Consider the following 15,691-nt stretch of genomic DNA (forward strand, 5'->3'; position numbering starts at 1 on the left):
TTCCATCCGGTTCTTTGACTGTTATTTCCTTTGGAACCTCATCTTCACATTCCATTTGTTCGTTGTCTTCATATGTGCGTTGTTCAATTTCAAGAAGATCGTTGTCACTGAAATCTTTTGAATTTGAATCCAATAATTCTAACATTTTCTGCATCAACACCATCAAAACAGAGATCTTCACCAATTGCAACGATTTCTTTCACCACGTTGTTCACAGGATTTTGAAAAGAACTTAAGTCATTAGCGCATTCTGGCAGGTTTTACCAAACAGCTTTCATGCAACTAGAAGACACTTGCTCCCACGAGTCACGAATGTTCTCAATTGCGTTTTTAATGTTAAATTTTTTCCAAAATTCGTGGAGCGTAATCGCATTTTCTCCCGTTATTGCTTCTACTTTGGTTAACCCAAGCCTTCTGATTCGCCCGCCAAATTACAGGCAAAGAGTTCTTGTTACATCCTTTTAAAGCTTTTGGGTTCTGAGTTCGATAGACAAGCAGCGGCTTCAATTTAAAATCTCCATTAGCATTCCCTCCAAGCATAAGAGTTAAGCGATCTTTTGATACTTTATAGCCAGGTTGCGCTGCTTTTTATATATATATATATATAAAAGTTCTAGATGGCATTTTTTCCCAATAGTCCAGTTTCATCTACACTGAAATTTGGCGGTAATCGTAATCATTTTCTTCGATAATTTTCTGCAGCTCAGCAGGAAATGTGGAAGCAGCATCTTCATCTGTTATTTTCACATTCTTTAGTCCAGCTCTACATTTAAAAATTTCAAGCCAGCCTTTGCTAGCTGCGAATTTTGAATTGTCTTCTTTATATTTAGTCTCTTTAAGTCTTGAAAACAGACTTAGAGCTTTGGCTCTGATATTATAGGCACTCATTGGAATTCTCTTTTGATTACAGTCTTCCAGCCAAATAATCAACAGATCTTCCATTTCAACCATTTACGTGTGCGTGTTACGTTTACGTCTCCGGTTACGTGTGCATTGCATACTTGCAGATGTAGATGCCACTTTACTTTGCTCGCAATGCTCATCAGCTTTGGATAAAATAGTCCGTATTGTAGACTCGTTAAAACCAAATTCGCATCCGATCTTACTTTTACTTTCACCACGTTTAAATCTTTTAATTATATCAAGTTTTGTATCTAAATTACCTTCCTCTTCCTTTTTTTTTTTTCACTTAATGATCCGACTGTAGGATTGCTCTTATTCTTCGACATGATCAATGGGCTGTAAAATTTACGAAGAACGTAATTTGTAAATACGTACACAGAACAACTGGAGCTTATAATGCACCAACTCTTAATGCTAGCAGAGAAGTAACTGGCTGGCACTCAGCCTAGTGGCGTGATTTTCTCGGGATTTTCCCATCCTCGTAGCGTGATTTTCATGATTTCCACCCGTTCAACAGCCTTTGAGAATGTCTTTTTAAGAAAATAGGCTTTGAAAGTTGCAATGACTCCCATATTTATAGGTTGTAACAATGATGTTATATTTGGTGGGAAAATAAAACTTTCACATTCTCACATAGATCATTAAGAGAATTTGGATGACCACGAAGCTAGCAGCTTTAAGGCATGAGAATGATTTTGCGTGGTAAATTTAAAGGCGCGTTAATCAAAACTCTTGCCGCGTATATCAAGGGATTGCCGCAATTAATTTCATTAATTTTGCCGCGATAATCAAATCCGCGTTAAGCACGGGATACCAGTGTGTGTGTGTGTGTGTGTGTGTGTGTATATATATATATATATATATATATATATATACACACACACACACACACACAGGTAACCCTCGTACACACACACACAGGTAACCCTCGTATAACGCAGATGTTAGGTTCCGCAGAAATGTCGCGTTATGCGAGACACAGATCACATAGAAAAAGTAGGGTTATGCTCCGAAATCGTTTTTTTTTTAAATTATATAAACAACAATGACATATCCAACAAAAAAATATATTATTTAATTAAAGTAACTCATGTAAATTAAGAAAACATAAAACTATGAAACAAATACATAGCATAAAATTATAAAAATTAAAAATTATATGTAAACTTCTCTGCACATAATGCATAAATGTTTTAGGCAAAATAAAACAAAGCACATATTTTAATCACATCCTCATCGCACGAGGATCAGTTAATAAACATTGGTTTTGTCATGTAATCACATTGTGCATTACTACAAAACATCAGAGTAATTCTATCTTTGAAAACTTTGAATCCAGGAGCTGATCTTTCATTTTTCGAAATATAGGTGCGTTTTTGCATTTTCCCCCCAATATGACCCGGATTCATCCACATTGAAAACCTGGTCTGCACTATAAATGTTTATAAACTTTGAGAGCTTTTTGTTAAATCAGATTTCCATCCAAAGGAATTTTCTTTGGAGTGCAATCTTCTACCCAAATCATTAGATTTCGCCATTTTTTTCTATTAGAATATCGTGTACACGAGCAACGCGCTTTGCACTTATCGTTTACCCAGCACTAAACACTTTTTCGGATTTTATGTTTATTTTGTTTGATTGTTCGAATTGCTGATTCATTTAAATTCAAAATCCTTGCAACAACTAGTTTTTCTCCAATTTTCAGCCGATCCATGATTTTAATTTTTTCTTGGAGAAAAATGAATTTTTGTTTCAATGTTGGTTTTTCCCTTTCGTTGCAGTTTGTGGCCATTACAATGAAAAAAAAATTTTTACATGAAAAATGCATTACATATTATGTATGTAACTCACCAGAAAATAAAGTGTTCTCAGCTTGAGATTAACACACTTATAATTTTTAACGCGCCTTCCTAGTAACAAACGAAGACAATTTTCAACAATAAACACTTTATATGGTAAACAATTGACGTAAATACGTGCTAAAGGGTATTTCCCCTAAAATATAAATTCGCTGCTTATAACTACCTACGCGATACCGGCAAACGCAAATTTAAAGAAGATAAAATTTGATTTTCAAGTCGCACGGTGAAAAACATATGAAAAGATAAAGGGTTACTACAATTTTAGACCGTGTTTTCATCGAAACCGCGTTGAACAAGGGTTACTACAATTTGTAGACCGCATTATATCGAAATCGCGTTGTATAAGTACCGCGCTATACGAGGGTTACCTATATATATATATATATATTTTTTTTTTTTTCTAGAACACCTTTGAATCAATTCAACCTTAGATATTGGGTTCTCACTGGATCTTTTTACTGCTCCTACAATCAAGCACATTTGCTAACCATTATTTGAATGTTTCATTGAACATACCATCTTATTATGCTGTGCTAACACATTATTGACATGTACACTGACAGTTTAGTGTTTGGGCTAATTTTCTCTTGTTCCATATAAATATATTTAACCTCCTCCCCATCACACCAGCTTTGCTTATTCTATTGCATATTTACTTTTCCAACGTCACTGAACACTGTCTAAATTGGTGAAATATTCAACTTCCATAGATTCTCATTGATAATGGAACTGAAGATTAACATGTTCCTGAGTATTTTCATAGTTCTGGTCTTTTCATTGCTAATTTTCATGCTAAATTTGTCACTACTGCAAATTTAGTTAGAAATCTCTGGAGACTTGTACTGGGTGTGTTTAGGATTATATCATCTGCATAAAGCTAAGCGATGCCTGATAAATCATATCCTCGTATCCGATTTAATACCACTATCTTCCTTAATGTGATTCATATAGATGAGAATATGCGTGGAGATAGTGTGCAGCATTATCTTACACCTGATTTTACACAAAATTATCCTCTTGAATTTCCAATTTCTGACTCCTGATTTACAAACTCTGTATAATGTTCCATTTACTTCTTATACTTGTAGTGCTTTGAAAAGATTTTTCAGGGCACTTGTCATGCCATTTTCAGATCTGCAACAGTTAAGTACAGATCATTGTTTTATTCCCATGATCGGAGGCGTTGCTAGAGCTTTTGCCGCACATGGAGCGATCCATGCGTTTGCTGCCTCTCTCAATACACAGAAAAATACTATAAAAAGTGAAAACGACGTATAGGGTAAGGTTCAAAGTGCTGCCCGCCCCCTCTAGCTACACCACTGTCCATGATTTCTCAATAATTTATTGTAAAGTTGACAATCTCTATTTAGTCTGAACCCAACATGTTCTTCTCCACTTCTTTTTCCAGCAGATTTCCACAGCCTTTCTTCGAGGCTGAGAGAAATTAATTTGCACAAAATGGAACTGGAACCGTTGGTAGAGAAATTACTCTGATTCTCACATTCACATTTATTTCATTATTTATATAAAGATGGGTACTGTGAGAGTACTACACAAATAATCTGTAATTCAACCTTCTTACTAGGCTCTCTAAATTATGGTGCATAGCAAGTGCAAAACTTATATACCTCTATATTTAAACATTTCTGGACAAAGGTCATCTACTCGAACTGAATTTCCACATTTCAGGTTTCTGATAGCTTTTTCCTACAAGTATTGATATATAAATATACTCCAAACTCAATTTTTTTCTATTTTCTACAGTTCTGTAACTGAACGCCTGTTTAGGTCTGTGAACACGACAGTTGTATTCTATGAGTTAGGTCGCCTAAAAACTCTTTCTATATTCAAAACCCATCTCCCCCACGAGGAATTTTTTCTAACTCTTTCTGCGACCGGTTCTCGAGTTAGTCAATGTCAGTCATGGGAAAGCTGGTTTTTTTCTCCTGGAAAATCTAGTTTATCTTTCCCTAAAGTCTAGATCAATGACCACAAAACCACATTTCACACAATAATATACTGCTTTAAAGTTAAGGAACACATTATGGTAACACTTGTCTCCCTTCACTGGGTGCCCTTATACTTACATGGTGATAGTCTGCAGCTGGTTTTCTGCCAGTTGAAAATGAACTGCTAACTTAATCTCTGGAAGTAACAAAGGGCTAATACGGCCTTGCATACTCCCTATTTTAAAAAATTCAGCAAACACATTTTATTCCCTTATAGGGAGTAGGAGAGGCCTTTAAATTTTATGTAGTTTTGGAGACTGAGTGGAGAGTTCAATCTTCACTGGTAGCTAATCAGAAATATCTGGCCTATGTCTATAACTAATTATAGGCAGCATCGATGAAGAGACAGGCAAACAAGTGGTACCATCTCTTTGTACCTAACTTTAACAGGACATGCCATCATCATCATCATCATCATGCATATCAAGGATTAGGCCTAGCATGGCCTGTTCCAGCCATAGACGTCATCGTTTAAGAGGACGTCCTGATTTTCTTTTACCAAATGGCTTGTTTTGGTAATCTTTCTGTTATCATTCTTTGAACATCTTCATCCATTTGTTTATATTTTTTAATTTTTTCTATTACTGGTTCTTGATTTAATTCTTTCATAATTTCTTTGTTTCTTTTGTGATCAAATAGGGTATACTTTGCAGTTTTTCTCATAAACTTTACTTCTGCTGTTATTAATCTTTGTCATTTTGTTTTGTCCAGATTTCACTTCCATACATTAAGACTGGTAGGGCTAATGTATACTGTATACTTTTAGTCTGGTTTGTTTTTGAAATAGGTTTGGTTTAAATATAGAGTTAATTACACCTGTTATTTTTAAATATTGTGCAATTTTTACATTTATATCTTTTTCATTTTCATATGTGATCATACATCCTAGGTAGTTAAATGAATTCACCTGTTCTAAGATCTTGTTATCTATTACTATTTTAGTTCTTGCTGGATCTTGTCCTTTAAAGGCCATAGTTTTTGATTTTTCTGTTGATATTATCATACCATAATCTTTGGATATCTTATTTAGATCTAAAATAGCTTTCTGTAGTTTATCTTCAGAATTTGTGATTATTATTTGGTCGTCGGCAAAGAGGAGAGTGTTTAAGTTTACTGTAGAAGAAAGTTTAATTCCTTGATGTAAATGTTTATTCCATCATCATCAAATTCCTGCCATGTACCCTCAAGGGGTGTACAGGATATGATAGTACTACATGAAAAAAATTACATCATTACTAACTTCTTATCTACAATTTTCCTTCAAATCAGTCTGTTACTAGTCAAGACTCCAACATTATCAGATCTCATATTTCTATCGTCTAAGGCACATTGTACCGTATCAATCCACCTATATCTTGGTCTTCCTCTGGGTCAATTTCCTGCCAACCGGGCAGAGAACACTTGTTTTGCTAATCTTTCTTCACCCATTCTGTTTAGGTGACCATACCACTTGAGATTAGCTCTACTAATGCATTCCTGGATGTTGACAATGTTAAGTTCTTTCCTAATATCCTCGTTTTTAATATGATATTGCCATTGATGCCATCTGTTCATGCCTATAATCTTTCTCAGAATTCTCATATCTACGGTCTCTAGTCTTTGGTCAAGTGTTTTACTTCTGACCCAGCTCTCAGATCCACAAGTTAAAATGGATCCGAGAGCTGGTTTGACCACTGTCTTGTATACAGCTAATTTAGTGTTCCTACTAATTTATCTCTTATTCCATATGAATTTATTCAATTGACTTCCTACCATACCAGCTTTGCTGATTCTGTTGTCTATTTCTATATTTAATTTACCATCTTCAGTAAAAATCGTGCCTAAGTAACTGAAATGTTTCACTTGTTCCACAGGTTCTCCATTCACAACACAGTTGACATTTTCAATGATTCTGCCTATTTTCATTGTCTTTGTCTTTTTATTGCTGACCTTCATGCCATATCTCTTACAACAGCTATTCAATTTAGTCAGAGAATCTTGCAGACTTGTAGTGGATTTATTTAGAAGTATAACATCATCCGCATAAAGCAAAGCGCTGACATTTTTTTTCTGACATGTTTATTCCATTTTATTATTATTTCATTTAAGTAGATATTAAAAAAGAGTTGCTGAGAGGGAACATCCCTGTCAGACCCCTTGGTTTATCTCTCTCGTATATGATAGCTCGTGATTTAATCTTATTTGTATTTGATTAGTTTCATATATACTTGTGATAGCTTTTAGGATATTATTTGGTATTTGTCTTTCTTTTAATATGTTAAATAATATGTTTCTTTTAACTTTGTCCAATGCTTTTTCAAAGTCTTTTTCAAAAGCTGTAGCCCATGAAGTTAACTGACGCACGGCTGTTGCTGTTTAACCTCAGATGACATATGAGCAGGTCTGCTCAGCGGTGGGGTGAGCCTTCCACGGGATAGAGCCAACGCTGAGAGTTCTTCGTGGCAGGGTGAGTCTGTTACTGAAAGGAACAACGCTGAGTTTTTGAAGTTTGACCTGTACTTGAACATTCAATAAAGGTCAAAACTGGTCTGGGTAGTGGTCCTTCCCTTAATGCAAAGCATTATACATGTCCACAAGGAGATGTGCTTTGCATTATGGAAGATACTAAGATAAGGAATGAATGACGAGAGCTTGGTCTACCTTTACCACGAGCTGCCTCAGTCCTGAAGATACTTCAGATGCAAACTTTGTTTGCTTAAACTTAGATAAAGGATTAAACTAAATTTATTATTATTACTTGCCAAAAGTAATATGGATGCATGACACTTCACTGACAGCAGTTAATGTATTTAGACAAACAGAATATGATGAATATAGTATTTTCAAGAAGGATACAGAGAAGATAGAAATGGGGCTGGGTAAGTACTGTTAATAACAGCAGAAATAGAGCTCAAAACAGTCTGAGTTCAGTAGAGGGTGCATTGGCAGTTTTGTGTGACAGGGCAACATGTTGGCTGCCACCACACAGAAAGTAAGTGTAAGGAAGAAAGGGAAGACATAAATCAGCAAGTTAGCACAATGAGTTCTCAAGTAGGGGTAACTATAACTGGTGACCTCAATTACAGAAATAGAATTGTATGGAGAAAGATCACAATGGCAGGAAGGATAAAGAATTCATACCCCTACTAAGAGATAATTACTTGAAACAACATGTGACAGAGGGGCATGAACGTGCTAGATGTAGTTACAGGATCAGATCTGTCCATAATCAGTCTTGACTTGGTTGGTAGTGAACGTGGAATTTTCAGTTAAGGAGGGGATATGTGGAACTACTGGGAAAGTGATTATGGCAAGCTTCAGAGGCAACATGAATCACTATTATGGCATGATAATTTGCAAAGGAAGGATGTCAGCAGAATGTGGAATATAGTCAAGGGGGGGTATTGAAGGAAGCAATATTAGAGTGTACAAGCTCAGGAGGATGAATCAATTAGGAGTTCAAAGAATAAACAGTATCACTAAGCAGGAATTTCAAAAAAAAAAAACCTAAATAAATAAATAAAAGCAATGAAAAAAGGTGATCAGAAAGCTCATGATCAGTAAAATACTCAGGCAAGAAAGGTGACCAACATAGTAAGGAATGCAAAAATCCAATTGTGATAAGAAATTAGTCCAGCAGGCAAAAAAGAAATCTAAAGGTGTGCTTTCACTATGTAGAGAGAAAGCAGAATGATTATGGAAGGATAACTTTAAAAATGACAAATGGGAGCAAGGTGACAGAGGCAAGAATAAATGGTAGATATTGTGACTACTATGCAAGGGTTGAGTTTATGGGATGAAAACCAGTGGCAGCCCGGACATAAGCACTGCGACACTTCAGCACCCCAAGAAAAAAATGAAAAAATTAAATTTTGTTTGTGTTTATAAATAATAACAATGCTTACAACATGTTAAAGGTTACAGCTTATGTTTTGACATTGATTGAATAGTTAATAATTGGAATTGTTCGATTAACGCTTTAGATTACGAAGCAAATGCACTGCGATCTTATGCCGATATTTGTTTGCTCTTGTCATTGCACCTTACGTCATTCCCAACTGTAAGTGTTCAAACGGCAGTGTATTTTTAGTATGATTACAAGCCTTATTTCTGTGAGAAATGAAACGTTTATTATTGGTGCATGTGCCTGGTGAACTATTTTTTGTAAATCTTATTTTATTTTGGTAAAATAACATAATTATTTATTTATTATAGATACAAGGCTGAATTATGAAGAGTGTCACTGTTGAAAATATGAAATGAATATTTTTTCAATTCTGTTACACGAAACAAATGCACTGTGATCTAACGCCGATATTCGTTTGCTGTCGTTGCATGTTACGTCATTAGATACACTGCTGCTTGGGCAGTGTATCTTATGACTGCGCGTTTTATTTCTGTGAGATATGAAACATTTATTATTGGCATGTGTTCGTGGTGAACTATTTTTTTTGTAAATCTTACTTTGTTAAAATAAGATATAATTATTTATTTATTATAGATACAAGGTTGAATTATGATGAGTTTCACTGTTGAAAATATGAAAAGAATTATTTTTTCAATTATCATTACACGAAACAAATGCACTGCAATCTAACACTCATATTAGTTTGCACTTGTAATTGTTATGAAACTTTTATTATTGGTGTTTGTTCATGGTGAGGATGAAATATTTTTAATATGTAAATTTATTTATTAATAAATTCGTTACTGATTAGGAAAAAAGTGTTTTTTTTTTTTTGGTATATGCAGCACCCCCGCTTAAAATTTTCACCGGCCATTGATGAAAACCCAGTCTCCAGGATTAAAAACACCCTTGCCCATGCCATAGATTGACTAACTCAGAAAGCTCTTGGAAACAAAGGCTTAGAAATATTTCCTCTAGTCAACAACAGAACTGAACTTAGAACACTCATTTCAGGCAGCCTGAAACTGTGGATGCAAACTATTTCCAGAGGGAAAGAGTTTGCATCCACACACAGAACTCAAACTATTTCATACAAAAAAAAAAAAAAAAAAAAATATATATATATATACAGGGTGTTCGGGATAAATTTGACAGTTTCGTAAGGAAAAAGAAAATCTTCTTTGTATCTATTAAATTTAATGAATTGACAAAAAAACATTACAGGCAGAGTTAATTACAATACTATCAACAAGATTTACTCAAAATAACCACCATTAGCATCGATCACAGCTTCAATTCTGCTTCGGAACCTCGAACAAGCTGATGCTACAGTCTCCCTGGGAAGGGCCGCAAAAACTGTTTTAATTTTATCCATTAACTGGGCTTTTGTATTACTGGAAGTGCGATTGGTGTCTTTTTCAACTGCGCCCCATACAAAATAATCCATGGGGTTAAGGTCTGGGGAGTTTGGAGGTCAAACATTTGGACTGGTGAAGTCGTAGAAATTTTCAGACAACCATTTTTGACTTTTCCCAGAGGTGTGGCAAGGGGCCGAATCCTGCTGCCATACATACGGCCTACCATTGGCTACCCTTGTTATCCAGGGCTTGACTACAGTTAGCAACTCCACGAACAAAGCCCGAATTCCAATGCCAGGGTTCTTCAACACCTGTTCCTGCAGATTTGCGAGGAATTCTGCTGTACGAACGCAATCAGATCGTCTGCTAGGGATCTTTCTTCTTGCTACATCCTCGTAGTCACCATTGCAAGTCTCTAGTTCATGCCTGATTGTTTTTACTGTATTCAGGGAGCATTGGGCAGCAGTCGTAATATCCTTATTTTGATGGCGGGCACGAATCATCATGATACAAGTTATTCTCTTCCATGATTCAGGTGGGTTCCAGCTATCCATCCTTTCTGACATCTTGTATATGAATGAAGAAGGGTCCAAACTTTTAAATGAAGAGAAGTGTGTGTTAATACATGTAACTTACAGAAAAATATAATTAATTATAAATATGTCAAATTTATCCCGAACACCCTGTATATATAGGGTTAGGATTAGGGATCACAAGATGGCAGCACTTGCCTGCATTACTAAACTCACCAGGTGCCAATTAAATTCAATAATAATCGTGATCTAGCTATTGTGGTTGGCTAAGAGGGAGGCTAGCAGGCCACCAGTCTTCAAAAGTTAGTTAGGGCTAAATAGCTTTGCTTACTTGGGAATAAAAGGCATTAGTGGAGTGGATTTGCAAGGGTCAATCATCCAAGTGAGGAAAGTGCTGTGACATATGCAATGGAAACTGATGTATGAATAGAGGTTAATGACTGGCGAGTATTTAAAATATTGCAGAATCTCAATGCAAATATGGCCATAGTATTAAATAGAATACCAGCTCGTGTATTATGAAAGTGCATACAGGAATTGTGATAGTCTCTGATTAGGCTATTTAAGTATCAGATCTTGTAAAGTACCAAGAGAGTAGAAGCAGGGCAAAATAGTTCTGGTGTATAAAGATGGATCCAAGACTGTGGTAGCAAATTATTACTCAGTATCCCAGGAGTAGTATGGTGATAAAGGTATTAGAAAAGCTGTCAAGGAAGAAATTCAGGAATGGGTGAATATGATACTTTGATACTACAGAGCATTCTCTTACACAAATTGGAATGAATATGAAACTAGTGATGGACATGAGTGGCTGGTCGTCGACAGATACCAAAAAGTAGCGTATGGAGGGGCAGAATACAGGAGAAAGCGCAGGTAACTAGTAGTTAACTGTTAGGCCCATTACTGTATATAATCATACATAAATGATATAGGAAATATTCAGTTATTTGCTGCTAAAATGATGCAAAACTGGGCTGTAATTATTAATCAAGGCAATGTAGAAAGCTTGTAAGATGATTTAAACAGGCTGACAGTATGGAAAATATAACGGATGCCATTTTAATATGGAAAAAGTGTAAATCATGTATTATGGGATGAAAATATTATATACTGTGTGTTATATATTATATTATATACAATATGTACCACATTGATGGAACCGTACTCCATGAACTTGATGAAGTAAAGGATTTGAGGGGTGGTAATATATATATATAGAGAGAGAATTATGGTTCAGAAGACCGCTAAGGTGGCTTAAGGCAGCTTACAGAATTATTTGGTAATTGGAGAATACACTGGGAATTAGAGATAGAGAATTCTTCTTTATAAGGCCTTGATATGACCTCATCTGGATTACTATGTTCAGGTCTGGTCACAAAGGTTTCTTGGGGATGAGGAAGTGGTGGAGAAAATCTATAGGTGGCTAAGATGGTGAGTAGCTGTGGAATGCCCTATATGATGATAGACTGAGGTTTGTGGGTTGCAAATGTTGATTGATAGGCGAAAGAGAGGAGAAGGATTGAAACATTTAAGTTGCTAAAAATGTTTTATAGGATTGATGCAGAGGAAATATTTCAACACTTGGCTAGACAAAAGGTAAGAGTGTGGGCAGTAAGGATGTGAAAATTTTTGCACTATAATATTATAGATTTGGAGAGTCATGAATGAGAAGAATGGACTGCAAGTTCTCTGTCAATGAGTTCAACTAGAGCTAAGATAGATACTGTGTGAATAGTTTGGGATTCTCATGATGAGTCAACAGACTTTGCATAGGTGCCCATGCAACAACAATAAAGCGAACCCAGACTTTGTGCTAATGTTGGGCATCACAGAAATCAATGTTTTATATTCTGCAAGCATAGCATACTGTTTTAATCAATGCTTGTGGTTATTATTTTTAAAATTCTGTTTGGTGGTAGATGAATTTCATTGTGTGGTGTGAGACCACCTTTCCCACTTACTGGAGGTCAGAAGTAGACTGAAAAAGTTCCATTTTGGTATCCAGAGCAGGGTTTCTTAGCAGGTAAAAAGTGAATAAAAAAAGATCCTTAGCTTGCCCATGATACTGATGTATTATAAGTTAACAACCTTTCAGATGGCTATAAAAAAGAGATGGTAACACGAAATAGCAGCAACATATATCATTTCTCTTATCACCTGTAAGAATACAAATTGTTGATAGAAGTAAACTTGATTACCAATCAAGAAAACTGGTCATCTATCTCAAAAGGAGGTAGAATGTTTCACTTAAATTATCTCAACAATTTTGTTATTGCTTTACAATAAATAAATAAATGTTTCAGGGTCTTTCACTAGCTGCAGAGATGGAAGATTGGGAAAAACCCTGACAACAAATAAATCTTGTACCAGTGGTTTTAGTATAAGCATCCCTCTCACATGGAACTATTGCCATTTGCCAATCTGCAGTGGGCCAGCATGGTGAATCATGGCCCAAATTTCACGGATGAATTGGATAAGAATAAAATGACCCCGATTCTCTAGAAGACAGATTGTTACTATCTACAGCAACAGGTAATTAAACATGAAGATAAACAGTAGCAAGAATCTGTAGGTAACCAAGATCATACTACCATTAGAAACTGAAGCCTTTGAACTGTAGAACTTCCAGCAGTGAAGCATGGCTAATCAAACTAACAAAAAAGTTAAAGCGAATGAAAAATGGCACATTCTTGGATTGTGAGTCAAGATAAGGAAGAATCAATAAAGTCGGATTCCTGATTAAAAAAATTGAAGATCAGCATCACAGAAATTGATAATTTTTCTATTTATAGCATATGTTATTATCGTCATCTAAAAAAAAAAAAAAAAACTTATCCGAGTCAATGCACCAATAAAAAGTCATGTTGATAAAGATCTGCATTATGATATATCACAACTTTGCAATAAAAGAAAACAAAATAAATAAATCCACTAACACCTTTTATTTATTTAGAGAGTTATGGGAATGAGAGAAGAGGAAAGAATAGGAACAATAGTAGAGGAGAGTGATTGGGAGAGAGTTATGGGAATGGCACAAGAAGAGAGAATAGGAACAGTATAAGAGGGAATGAGAGTTATGGGAATGATAGAGGAGAGAATGGGAACAGCAAAAGAGAGGGAATGAGAGAGAGTTGTATGAATGACAGAAGAGGTGAGAATAGGATAAGTGGAAGAGAGGGAATGAGTGTCAGATATAGGAATGATAGAAGAGGAAAGAATGGAAACAGCAGGAGAGAAGGAATGCAAGGGAGCACAGGGACTAGAGATAGAGTGATGTCAGGAAGGCATGTAAGTAGGGGAGCACAGAGAGAAACTGTTACAAGAGAGAGAGAGAGAGTGAGGGATGCATGTGAGCAATCGAGGAATATGGTGGTAAGAGGTGTAATATATGGGGACTCAATGATCCGTGGTGTTCAAGATAGGATGCGTGAGGAGTGTTTGCCAGGAGGAACGATAGAAAGTGTGGCTCTGGCAATTAAGAGAGGTGAAAGGGTGGATGAGATGCTTGTGATGGTGGGAACAAATGACTTGAGTGGTGGTGTAAATAGGGCAGCGAGAGATACGAGATTCTTGCTCGAGGCTGTACGAAAGAAGACACAAAGAGGAAAGATAGTGTGTGTGTGTGTGTGTGTTGCCTAGGTATAATGTCGAGCTGAGCAAAAGAGCGGTGATATTGAATGGCATAAAACGAGAATGTGTCAGAAGAGAGGATTCGAATATGTGGATGCTTGGAGTGCATTTGAGAGCAGAGAGGAATTGTATGCGAGAGACTGCCTGTATTTGAATGAGGAATGATGTAGGCATCTGAAGAGATTGCTGTTTAGAACGAGTCAGTGTGTCCCAGTCTGGATGGCAGCAGGGGTGGCCTTTTGTGGGAATGGGTACTTGGGAGAAGGGGGAAGACATCAGGTAATGCTGCGTCCAGTGGAGTCTAGAGGGGATAATGCTGGGTATAGAAACAATGGCATTTTTATGCTTTATACCAATGCCAGGAGTATTCGGAATAAGGGAGAGGAATTGGTGGAACTGATAGCATCAGCATGGCCAAAGATTATTGGGATCACAGAGACGTGGTTGACAGAAGAGGATATAATAACAGGAACAGAAGTTGCTGGGTACAGCATTTTTTGGCAGGATAGGAAGGGAAAATGTGGTGGTGGAGTACTGCTTATGATAAGTGATGACCTATGTCCTCCAAGAGTGGAGGCTTTGGAAGGCTGTGACACTAATGATTTTGAAAGCATATGGTGTGAAGTGGAGGTGGGTAAGACAGGATATTTAGTGGGTGTTGCTACAAATCAAGGAGCACAGAGGGCGGGGACGAGGAGATGTTGAGACAGTTGAGCGTGGCAAGTGCAAGAAGAACGATTGTTATGGGAGATTTTAACTACAGCAGTATAGATTGAGGAAAGGATGCTACGATGCATGTAGCAATAAAGGAATGGAATTTCTAGAATTCTTGAGGGACAAATGTCTTAGGCAACATGTAACAGAGGGAACAAGAGGTACAAGAGTTTTGGATTTGGTTATAGCATCAGAAGAGCTGATAATAACTGAGATGACATCTCTCCCACCAGTTAGAGAGAGTGATCATATGGTTTTGACTTGGAAAATGAATAGACATGCAGGAGTATCAAAGAGACAGGAACGTATGTGGAATTATAAAGCAGGCGATTATAATAGTCTTAGACGTCAACTTGGGGAAGTTTCGTGGAGGGAGAAATTGGAAGCCCAGGATATCATTAGTGCAGGAGAAATTGAGAAGGAATATTTGTTAGTAGCAATGGCAAGCTGTATTCCATGAGTGAAGAAGAGGACACAATTTGGAGTAAAGTGGATGACAAACAATATTAAACAGGAGCTACATGGGAAAAAGAGGCTACGGAAGAGATATAAGGAGACGAGTGAAGAGAAGATTCATGAAGAATATAAGACATAGGCCAGAAGAGTGACTAGTATGGTAAAGAAGGCAAATCTGGAATATGAGAAAAGATTGGCCTGTAGATCCAAGGAAAATCCTAGGGAATTTTTTAGCTATGTGGCCAGTAGGAGGAGAAATGACTGTGGAAGAATGACATTGTCTAAATCACTTAGGGAATTGAACAACGTAGATCCGAATATAAATTAAATTATACTTTAA

The sequence above is a fragment of the Typopeltis vanoorti genome, chromosome 5, assembly GCF_054136105.1.
Source record: "Typopeltis vanoorti isolate ZY-2024b chromosome 5, IOZ_Tvanoo_1.0, whole genome shotgun sequence".
NCBI classification, from domain to species: Eukaryota; Metazoa; Arthropoda; class Arachnida; order Uropygi; family Thelyphonidae; genus Typopeltis; species Typopeltis vanoorti.